Source organism: Hermetia illucens, chromosome 2, assembly GCF_905115235.1.
Source record: "Hermetia illucens chromosome 2, iHerIll2.2.curated.20191125, whole genome shotgun sequence".
Lineage (NCBI taxonomy): Eukaryota > Metazoa > Arthropoda > Insecta > Diptera > Stratiomyidae > Hermetia > Hermetia illucens.
In genome coordinates this window covers 187,188,262-187,199,102 of record NC_051850.1, presented here as the reverse complement: position 1 = coordinate 187,199,102, position 10,841 = coordinate 187,188,262, and positions in this window count along the sequence as shown.

Genomic DNA, 10,841 nt, shown 5'->3' with positions numbered 1-10,841 from the left:
TGTGACGAGGCCAAATCTCGAGCTGGTACGACAAGTGAATAAGTCACACACCTTGGACGCATGGGAGAGCTTGGAAATATTGCAATAGGATGCGGCAAAATTGATAAACATAGATGGAGGGAATTGTGCATCGAGGCTAATTAAAAAACTCGCTGACAAACATAGGTACCGCACCACCCACTAACTATTGACAATTGATGGCCATCAACCCAAAAGTTATAATATTATCCCTACCTGCATGTGGACCTTTTTACGTTTTCCTCTTTATTATTATTTACTAACTATTAAAATATATTGTAGTAGGAGCAAGCTACCTAGTTTTATTTTTATATAAAGGATTTGTCCATTTTTTCAGAAAACGTGCGCTGTCTGTACAGACCCTGTTCAAATATAAGGCTGATTTCACTGCGTTACAAGAAATGTGGTAGATGTGCTGCTGCCTTACAAAAAAGACCGAAACAGAAAAGGACATCAAGCATAAATGTTCAGAGGTAACCAATGCCCGGGTAAATATCCCCTATGCGAATTTTCGAGGCCAAAAACTCAATGTGGTGGAAGTGAGGGAACTTCTTAACAGCAGTAATATGTATAGTACGAATTTAGGTATCCCAAAGCAACTGTTATAGATGCTTAAACTATGGGCACACGTCTATAATCCTCCGGGAATCTGACCAGGGGGGCAGTATGTTACGTACGCAACAACTGTGGCCCCACTGCGGCAGATAATATATGAAACCGGACGGCATGTACTGGAGCTAACCCAAATACTAGCAATTCGTCGAGATATGGGCCGGGGTTCTTGGTTCTCACATATTACATCCCTGTCAGGACACAGAGATTTAATCACGTGCCTTGACTCAGGAGTCAGCAAAACTAAACCCACCCGGGATAAACTACTCTATTACAGACGTGAAGTTTTGAGGCGGAGTGATACCACCGAAGAAGAAGAAATGACATAAGAAGAGAAGTTGACTCTGGCATTTACGCGACCAGTGGCCTCCGTCTTCCTTTCCCTTCCCTTTTTCCAAAATTATTTGTTTCGTAACAATAACCGCGTCCGGACGAGACTGCTAGAGAAATACTGAGAAGATTGAACTCAACTAGTGGAGGGACCGGATGGCAGAGGGTTCCTTGAAGTAACACTTTGATCCTTCCTCTACTCCGATTTGTGAAAGGAATTCCCTGATTGTGTATATGTGTGTTGGAGTTGGGGGAAAGGTAAGGGGTCTGAGCACTCAGACCCTAGTGGTACATTGTAATCGATTCCTTTCAACCTTCCAACTTTACTGTATGTTTGTTCAATTTGTTTAGTTTAGCAGCATTGATGTGTGTTTAGCAGCATTAGGGCTCAGCCATCTGTCATAATGCGGGGCCTGTTCCCAGTTTTTCATAGCAGCATTAGCCAATGCTGCTGACATCCCAACCGCTGGTTGCGGTCCAGGCATGGGGAAATTGAACCCTCTTATGCTAAAGCAAGACCAGATACCCAGAATAATTCCACCGTATTGAATCTAGCAACAGAGTTCAGTCGATTCCTACATTCCTGAACTGTTGAAGGGATCAAAGTACTACTCAACGCCCTCAATGCAGCTTGACTATCGCTACAGTTTGCGAAGTGCCTGCCCTTCAACCGCTCGTCAATCATCCAGGTTGTCGCCCTTAGAATCGCATACACTTCAGCCTGAAAGACCGTTGTATTTTGCCTCAAGGGAAAAATCCACACCTGTTACGCCGATATAATTTTCCTGGGTGCTTTTGAGGTCTAATATTCCAATTTGAAATTAAAATTCAAAATTTCAAATTTACATCTTGTTCCCGGATTATTGGTGATAAGTTGTGCGTTACGAACAGTGAAGTCCTCGGTGTTTAACGTAGGTACCTGTCTTGAGACTTAATCCTACGGCCCTCTTCAGGCACGGATTGATTTTGTGACCACAATCAGAGCCCCGCTGCGACAAGCAACAACGGTACCAGTCTATACCAAGTGCATGGCTTAACATTCATACTGGTGGATGCAAGCATCACCTAAATCTCTACCGAACTATGGAGTACGGCACCCGTGTTGATACGCAACACCACGTCGAGGCCCGAAGGTCTCTTCTCGCTTGAGCATCAACCACAACCCCGATGAAACTCCAACTAGGGGGCCAACCGCAACAACCGAGCTGTACTCAGATACGACAGGAATTTTCCTGAAGTATAGGAGTCCAGGGGCTACCCCGGTTCCCATCGTACCAGTATACCCCTGGTAAGGTTTCGTGACCGAAGCCACTTCAGATGAGTCCCCGTGCAGACTCGGGTCTGATCGCCCTTGCTAGGCCTTGGAGCATTCGCCTACTGCATCACGGCCGGCAAGCCAGTGTGATACAGCGTTTCCCGGTGCCACCACGAGGAGGTTCTCCCTGGCCACTTGGTTTTGGTTCAGCCGACAGGGTTGCCGCCCTATCTTCCTCCCCGCCACCTCTGAGCACCTGCGTTACGAACAAATAAATGCGTCTGGTGCGGGAGGGCGCTCTAACCACCAAACTCAAAAAAAAAATCGGGAAATTCAACCCCCACCCTTTTAGTGGCTGTGTCTAGCGCAGGCGTCGATGTGTCCCTTGATCGCTTGTTGTGAACAGTAAGGAGGCGGTACCTATGCAAGATGAGGATGCCGTCATTTCCGCAGTGACAACATCATCCATCCAAACCACCGCGACTCTGAGCGCTGTCAAGAGTGAAGACACCATATCGACGCTAAGGTCAACCATATGAAGGATCACGACTAGATTATTGTGTGTAATTTTGCACTTAATGTAAGGTACTACTTACAGAATAAATGCGCCATGGTGTGTAGACTTAGAGACTACTTTAATCCAAAAGAGATCCCTATGTTCAGCTTTCAATGGAGTGATCTGTGATGCGTTAGTTGCAAGGACACATTTGGTCCACCCTGATGGGCATGCGGAATTTAGGTATAAGTTTACTACTAATTAATTTTGTTGTGTAGATTATTAGTACTATTAGTCTTGTATATCTTAGAACTTAAGATTAATTTCCGTGAGAAAATGGGACTACGTTCCTTGTCCCTTTGCTTTTCCTTTGCCGCGAAAGAGCTGCTCGCGTTGATCTCTATTGATTAGATCAGTTGAATTGGAAGAAAGATATTGGAATTTTAAGTATAGCAGATTTCTTTTTTCTATTGATAATAATTCGTATTTATGAAGAATACAAGATTCGTAAATAAGTAATATATATCACAAAAATAATAGGAAAAAATACGCCTTCAGAGGAGAGATATTTAAACAAAAATGAAGAGAGGATTAAAAAAAATAACAAAAAAATTATATAAGTAAGAAATGAGGAATATTATAATTTAACGAAGCTATATCTGAGATAGTCAAAGGGTAGTATAAGTCCCAGGGAGAAACGTGTATTGGTACTCACGATAGAGCATAAAACCCGGAGAACGCCTTCTGAACCAACACCGAAAGCTCTACTACCAAACCCTACCTCCACCTCCACGTGGGAGCTCTTTCTCACCGAAAGCTGCAGACTGAGAAAGATGAAGGCGAGTCTCCCACGCCTAAAAAGGGGACAAATTGTACCAACTGGTCCTCCAGGTTGGGTGTTGGGTAGGGCTGACAACCCTACACGGAAATCCAAAGTTACGAAGCCACAACAGGAACCTCGGACTGGATGGATTTTATGATACAACGACGAACCCAGCAATGAAAACGGAATAACGATTTGCGCATTTTCTTATGGAAGATGCGCTCCCTATACAGAGATGGAGCTGCCAAGTAGCCAGCCGATACCCTGTCACAATATAGGGCTGATGTAACAGCGTTTCCCGGAGAAGAGTCGCAACACCATATATTATGGCGGTCATTTAGTAAACCATGTGCTCGGAATAGGTTTCTTAGCCAGGCAAAAAATGAAACCTGATGTTATTGGCTTTGAAAACATAAGCGAACGGCTATGCACTCTGCGGTTGCGATGCAAATTTCGATACATAAGCCTCATTAAAGTTCACACGCCTACAAAGGAGACTGCAGAGTGGGAGAAGGATACCTTCTACGCAGCAATAGAACGAACCTTCGAAGCCTGTCCCAGATATGATATTAAAATCATACTTGGGGATTTTAACAGCCAAGTAGGGACGGAGCCCGTATTCAGGCGATACGTTGGCTCCCTTAGCTTACACGAAAAAACAAATGATAACGGACCGCGGACTATTCAATTAGCAGGGTCACACGAAATGGTTATTGGAAGTACCTGGTTTGCGCGGAAAGCGGTCCACAAACATACATGGGCCTCTCCAGACGGGACCACTTTCAACCAAATTGACCACGTGTTGATCGAACGCCGCCACCTCTCATCTTTGATGAATATCAGAACATATAGAAGGGCCATTATAGATTCGGATCACTATCTCGTTGGCATGGTGTTCCGAGCTCGAATAACAACACCACCCAGAATCCCCTCTGACAATCAGGTGAGAGTTAACATTGAAGCCATCCACAACACAGCTTTTCGCAACACCTATAAGAGGGAAATGGATGCCGCAATAGCCGCAGTCAATAGAGATCCTGGAGATGAAGCATCAACAAATGATCGTTACAATCACCTAAAGAATGTTATCTTAATTACAGCCACAAACATACTTGCCTCCAGCCACAAAAAGAGTCGGAACAGCTGGTTTGACGATGAATGTAAACTAGTAATGGAACGGAAGAATGTTGCATACCGCGGAGACTTATCAAGAACTGCGGCGAGCGGAGAAGCCATTTCACAGACGGAAAAAGGAAGCCTGGGAGAATCAACTGGTCTGTGAACTCGAAACTTACAGAGAGCAACCGCACCAGGCGCGGAAGTTTTATCAACAAATCAGCAGGATGAAGGCTTATACACCTCGATGCTCATCCTGCCGAAACAAAGAGGGAAATCTGATTTCCGACAAAATGGGCATATTGGAGCGATGGGTTGAGTGCTTTGATGATATTGATATTGATACTGAACAACCAGAATATCGGCGAGTTGGTAGTCCCGCCAACTGAAGAAAACGGACAAATACTGCCACCACCAAGTATAGAAGAAACAGTCCGTGCAATTCATAGGCTTAAAAATCATAAGCCGCCAGGAGCCGATAGAATTACGGCCGAATTGGTTAATTATGGAGGCGACCAATTACACCAAGTGGTTCATCAACTTGTGCTCAAGGTGTGGGGCAGCGAATCAATGCCTGACGACTGGCAAAGAGGCATTATCTATCCCATACATAAAAAGGGAGATATCACACAGTGCAGCAATATAGAGGTATCACGTTGCTAAGTACCGTCTGTAAGATATTCTGCGCTATCTTGCTAGGCCGGATAGCCCCATACGCGCAGAACATCACTGGCCCATACCAGAGAGGCTTCACTCCAGGCAAATCAGCAACAGATCAGATTTTCTCTCTGCAGCAAGCGGTGGAAAAACTGGTCGGATATGGACATCAGTTGCACCATCCCTTCATCGACTTTAAAGCCGCCTATGATAGCATAGCCAGGGTAAAACTATACACGGCCATGAGAGAATTCGGTATCACGACGAAATTAATAAGACTGACTAGGCTGACCCTGACCAGTGTGCGAGGCCAGATAAAAGCAGCAGAATCACTCTCAAGACCATTCGACATCAACAAAGGTCTACGACAAGGGGATGCCCTACCATGCGTCCTCTTTAACCTGGCCCTCGAGAAAGTGATCCGTGATGCTGAGGTAAATGCGGGGGGTACGATCCTCTTTAAGTCTACCCAACTACTGGTTTATGCTGACGATTTCGACATCATGGGAAGAACCACCCGAGCCATACAAACTGCCTTCATCCAGATCGAGCAGAAGCCACGAGATCTTGGGCTGCACGTCAATGAAGGCAAGACAAAATATATGGTGGCAACGTCAGCACCGAAAACCAACCAATCAACAATATCAAACCGCACTGATCAAACGAAAAGAATAAAAATAGGAGACTACAACTTGGAGACCCTTGATAATTTGTCGGAATAACAACTACGACGATGAAATCCGTACATGGTTGTTGGCAGCCAACAGAGCCTATTTCAGCTTCCAAAAACTTTTCCGTTCGAAACGTCTCACCATATGGTCAAAGCTCTTACTGTGTATTCCTCGGAGATTTGGGTTCTTAGCAAGAAAAATTGCGAACTATTGGCCGCGTTCGAGAGAAGAATTCTCCGAAGAATTTTTGGCCCCCTACATGAGGATGGACGATTCTGTAGCCCACATAACGACGAAATCTATGAGCGATACCATGACCGTCAGGTTGTGGATAAAATCCGGCTTAATAGGTTACGGTGGGAGGATCACTTAATCCGTATGGATGAGGATGATCCCACCCGGAAAGTCTATAAGGGCAATATGTATGGTAGAAAAAGAAGACGAGGCAGACCCTGCGTGAGATGGAACGAGGGTGTAGGTCAGGATGCCAGACAGCTTTTGGGGATATTGAATTGTTGGACCTCAGCGCAAAACCAGGATATCTGGAGTTCCTTATTAAGGAAGGCCTAGACCGGATACCGGATGTTGGGCCGTTGATGATGATGATGATGACTGAGAAATTCTGGCAGATGGAGTCGCATGGCGCATTATGTTTGGGTTCTTTTTGTTGCGAAGAAGATATAACTCGATCTGTGGAAGAACCGGATGGCGGAGGGCTCTTTGAAGTAGCAATTTCTCTCTTCCTCTCTCCCCCTATTGGTGAAAGGAATTCCCTGATTTGAATGACCCCTAAGGCGTGTGTCAAACGATTCCTGGCTAGTTCCCTGACAATAGGGAGGTGTTTAGTTGGTAGTTGACACAAAAAAAATCAATCCGAGGGGGGCGGGGGAAGTTTACTATATTTTGTTTAGTTCTCTTCCATTGGGGTTCAATTTCCAACGATATTGTTATGCAAACGCTGATCACGATTGACAGCATCAAGACGGGAATGCTAGAGTACAATGAAGAGAAAAGTGAAATGTTTCATTTCTATAGATTCGGTGTCAAGTTGTACATCATCTTCATATGTAGGTCGTCAGATGCCCACTGGACCCTATGGATTTACGAAAAGATGGTTGCTCTCTAAAGTCCCTCCTATTGGGGAATTACATAATGATCAATACCACTTGTTTCATTATCCAAAAATTACCACCACCAATTCCTTCAGGACAATCATATTCTGGGAAAGACCTAAAAATTAAATTAATTAACCCAACACACCCAATTGAACTTTTATCGTTATTCAACCATAAGAAAGACCTTGAGAGTGATTAAATGATAGTATTAATAGCAAACGTGTACATCTCACCAAGCTGTGTACGTTGTAACATCAGAAGATGGAGATTTTCTCATTTAAGACAAAGTACTGGCATCACAGCGCAGCCGCCAGTAACGATATTCGATTCTTGTTAGTGTTGTGCAACATTATCGTGGCATAATGGTATTCAAAACCACTTTGTATAATATTTTTTGAGGGCATGTACTTGTAAACCATATGTGGTTGATCCATCGCTTCATTACAATTACCCCTAAAGCTTGAACAGATTCTCTGCAACACCATCCCCATCATTAGATTTGAAAACGATATCTGAAAATTACTCAATCCCGCAGATGAACTCACAGGAAATGTGATATTTACAATGGTGTATCTGGTGCTTGTCTCTAATTAACACCTGAAATATATTGGGTTGGGGAAAAAGAAATGTCGTATTTGTAATCGAAATTAGACGCTTTATTTAACATACTTAGAATTATCCGATTTAAGTCGTTTTGTTCGCAAACTTGTTGCCATTTAGAGGGCAACTTCATTATCCCTCTTTATAAAACCCCCTCTCCTTATCCACAAAAAGCTCAGACAGCCAGATTTTCCAGCCCTCTTTTGAGGCCAAGTTAGTAGCACAAAGACCGTTTTGCATGGACCGGAAGAGATGGTAATCACTTAGTGCCAGGTCTAGACTATACGTTGGGTGCGATAGGACATCCCATCTCAACTCCCGTAGCTTCTAGCGGGTCATCAAAGATGTGTGAGGCCGAGCGTTGTCCTGGTGGAACACAACGCCATTCCCATTGACCAATTCTGGCCGCTTCTGGTCAATCGCTTGCTTTAAACGGTCGAGTTGCTCACAGTAGAGGAGCGAATTGAGGGTCTGGCCATAGTTGAGCAGCTCATAGTGGATGATTCCCTTCCAATCCCACCAAACACACAGCAAAACCTTCCTGGTTGTCAATCCGCATTTAGCGATGGTTTGGGTCGGCTCGCCGCGCTTCGACCACGATCTTTTTCGATTATCCTACGTAATTCACTTTTTATCACCAGTCACAATCCGCTTCAAAAAAGGGTCGAATTCGTTCCGTTTCAATAGTGCATTGCAGGCATTGATTCCGTCCAAGAGATTTTTTTCCGTCAACTCGTGTGGCACCCAAATATCCACCTTTTTTTGGAATTCAATCTTCTGCAAATGGTTCCAAACGGTTTTGTGGTCTATACCCAGTTCCTGGGTCAATCGAGCGAATGCTCACATGCCGCTCTACTTGGATGATTTCGACGATTTTATCGGTTTCTAGGACGATTGGCGTACCAGTACGGGGTGTATTTTCGACATCCACTACGCCAGAACGAAATCAATCAAATCAACGCTGTGCTATGCGAATCGTTACCGTATCGGACCCATAAACTTCACAAAATTTTTTGGCCGCCTTAGTTGCATTTTTACCTCTCAGGTAGTAAAAATGTAAAATATGACGAATTTCTTGCTTGGTGGTCTCCATCTTTGACGCGCTATAACTTGAGCTGAAACGTACGATCACAACACAGTCAAAGAGACACTTCTTCTTCTTTTTCTTTAGCCTTTGTCCCGTTCACAGGCGGGGTCGGCTCGTCATGATTGGCTTCGCCATTTGGCTCTATCGAATGCCTGATCTGGGTGCAATCTCGAGGCTTTCAAATCCCCATCTAGCGTATCAAGCTACCGTTATTTAGGTCTGCCTTTTGGTCGTTTACCATCGACTTCGATGTACAGACCAATCTTGGCAAGTGAATTCTCGTTTGCACGAATTGCGTGACCATACCATCGAAGACGCCTCTCTCGCAACTTTTCCACGATCGGTGCAACCCCATAACGATCGCGGATATCCTCATTTCGAATGTGATCTAAACGTGTGACGCCACTAGTCCAACGCAACATCTTCGTCTCCATTACCGCAAGACGCCGTTCATTGTCTTTTATAGTCGGCTAACACTCAGAACCATAGAGAACGACTGGACGGACAACATTGTGGTAAATTTTAGATTTAAGACGTTCGTTGATACGTCGGTCACAAAGAACACCACTTGTGGAACGCCACTTCAGCCAGGTTGCGTTAATGCGTGAAACAATTTCATAACGCAGTTCTCCGTTGGCTGATAACGTTGACCCGAGGTATTTAAATCGCTCAGTTCTGGGCAGATCACTGCCGCTGACAGTGATTGTGCCTGTTGCATGGGGATCGGTCGTCAAAAATTCAGTTTTGTTTAGATTCAATCTGAGACCGTGTTGCATCAGGCGATTATTCCATTTTTGAACAAGTTGCTCGAGATCATTTGCTAGGAAAACATCATCTGCATAAAGCAGTGTGTAGGGTGCAGGGCGTTGGATATCCCGTGTGACGGTGTCCATAACAAGAACAAAAAGGAGTGGTGAGAGGGCGCTTCCTTGATGAACACCAACAGAGACACGAAGCGGTTTTGATACACCCGCCATACTTCGAATTTTACTTTTCGAATCATGGTAGAGCAATTGGACCCAGTGCACGAGTTCTTCTGGCACGAAGTGTTGTCGTAAAGCATACCAGATGAGTTCGTATGGTACACGGTCAAACGCTTTCTCTAGATCTAGAAAGGCAATGTAAAGAGTGCGATGCTTCTCACGGTGTTTCTCCATGAGTAACCAGCGCAGCGTGTCTTGCGTCAGTAGTTCCGCAATTCTTGATAAATCCGGCTTGATTCACGGTTATTTCAACGATTTCGCGAATACGGTTGTCAAGAATGCATTGAAAAATCTTCATGGTATAGGAAAGTAACCGGATCGGACGGTAATTTGAACATTCTGCTGGGCTACCTTTCTTTTTCCATATTGGAACAGTGGTACTTTCTTGCCAGTCAGATGGTGTTCTTCCTTCCTGAATAACCCGGTTAAAGAATTCACTGAGCCACAGTGTTGGGTCCCAGCTCTTCGCTTTCCAGAGCTCAGATGCGATGTCGTCAGGTCCTGTTGCTTTCCCCGATTTCATTTGTTTTATTGCCTCCTCGACTTCAGTTGCGCTGACTGGTGGAACTGCTCCAAATGTCGGCAATCATTGTGGAAGTGGAGGATGAGCAAATTCTTCAGTTGAAATCTGCTCGAAGTATTCTCGCCATCTATCCGTTGCGGCTCGACGGTTGGTAAGCAAAGTACCGTTCTTGTCATTAACACAACAGAAGTGTTCGATATCCTGTGTGCGTTCATCACGGCTTTTAGCAAGTCGATACAGGTCTCTCTCGCCATCCCGAGTGTCCAGTTTATCGTAAAGATTTTTGAAATGGTTCGCTCGGGTGACAGCGACCGCTTTCTTTGCTTCCCGGTTGGCATTCTTATAAATTTGCCAATTAGCAAGCGTTTTATCGTCGAGAAATTTGTGGTAGAGGCGTTTCTTTTCACGGACCTTCATTTCAACATCATCATTCCAAAGCCAAATATCTCGGTTGATGTACCGCTTACCCGGCTTGGTGACCCCGAGGGTTGCAGAGGCCGCTTTGTGGATCGTGTCTTTCATGTGGTTCCATGATTCCTCCACATTCGTAATGGT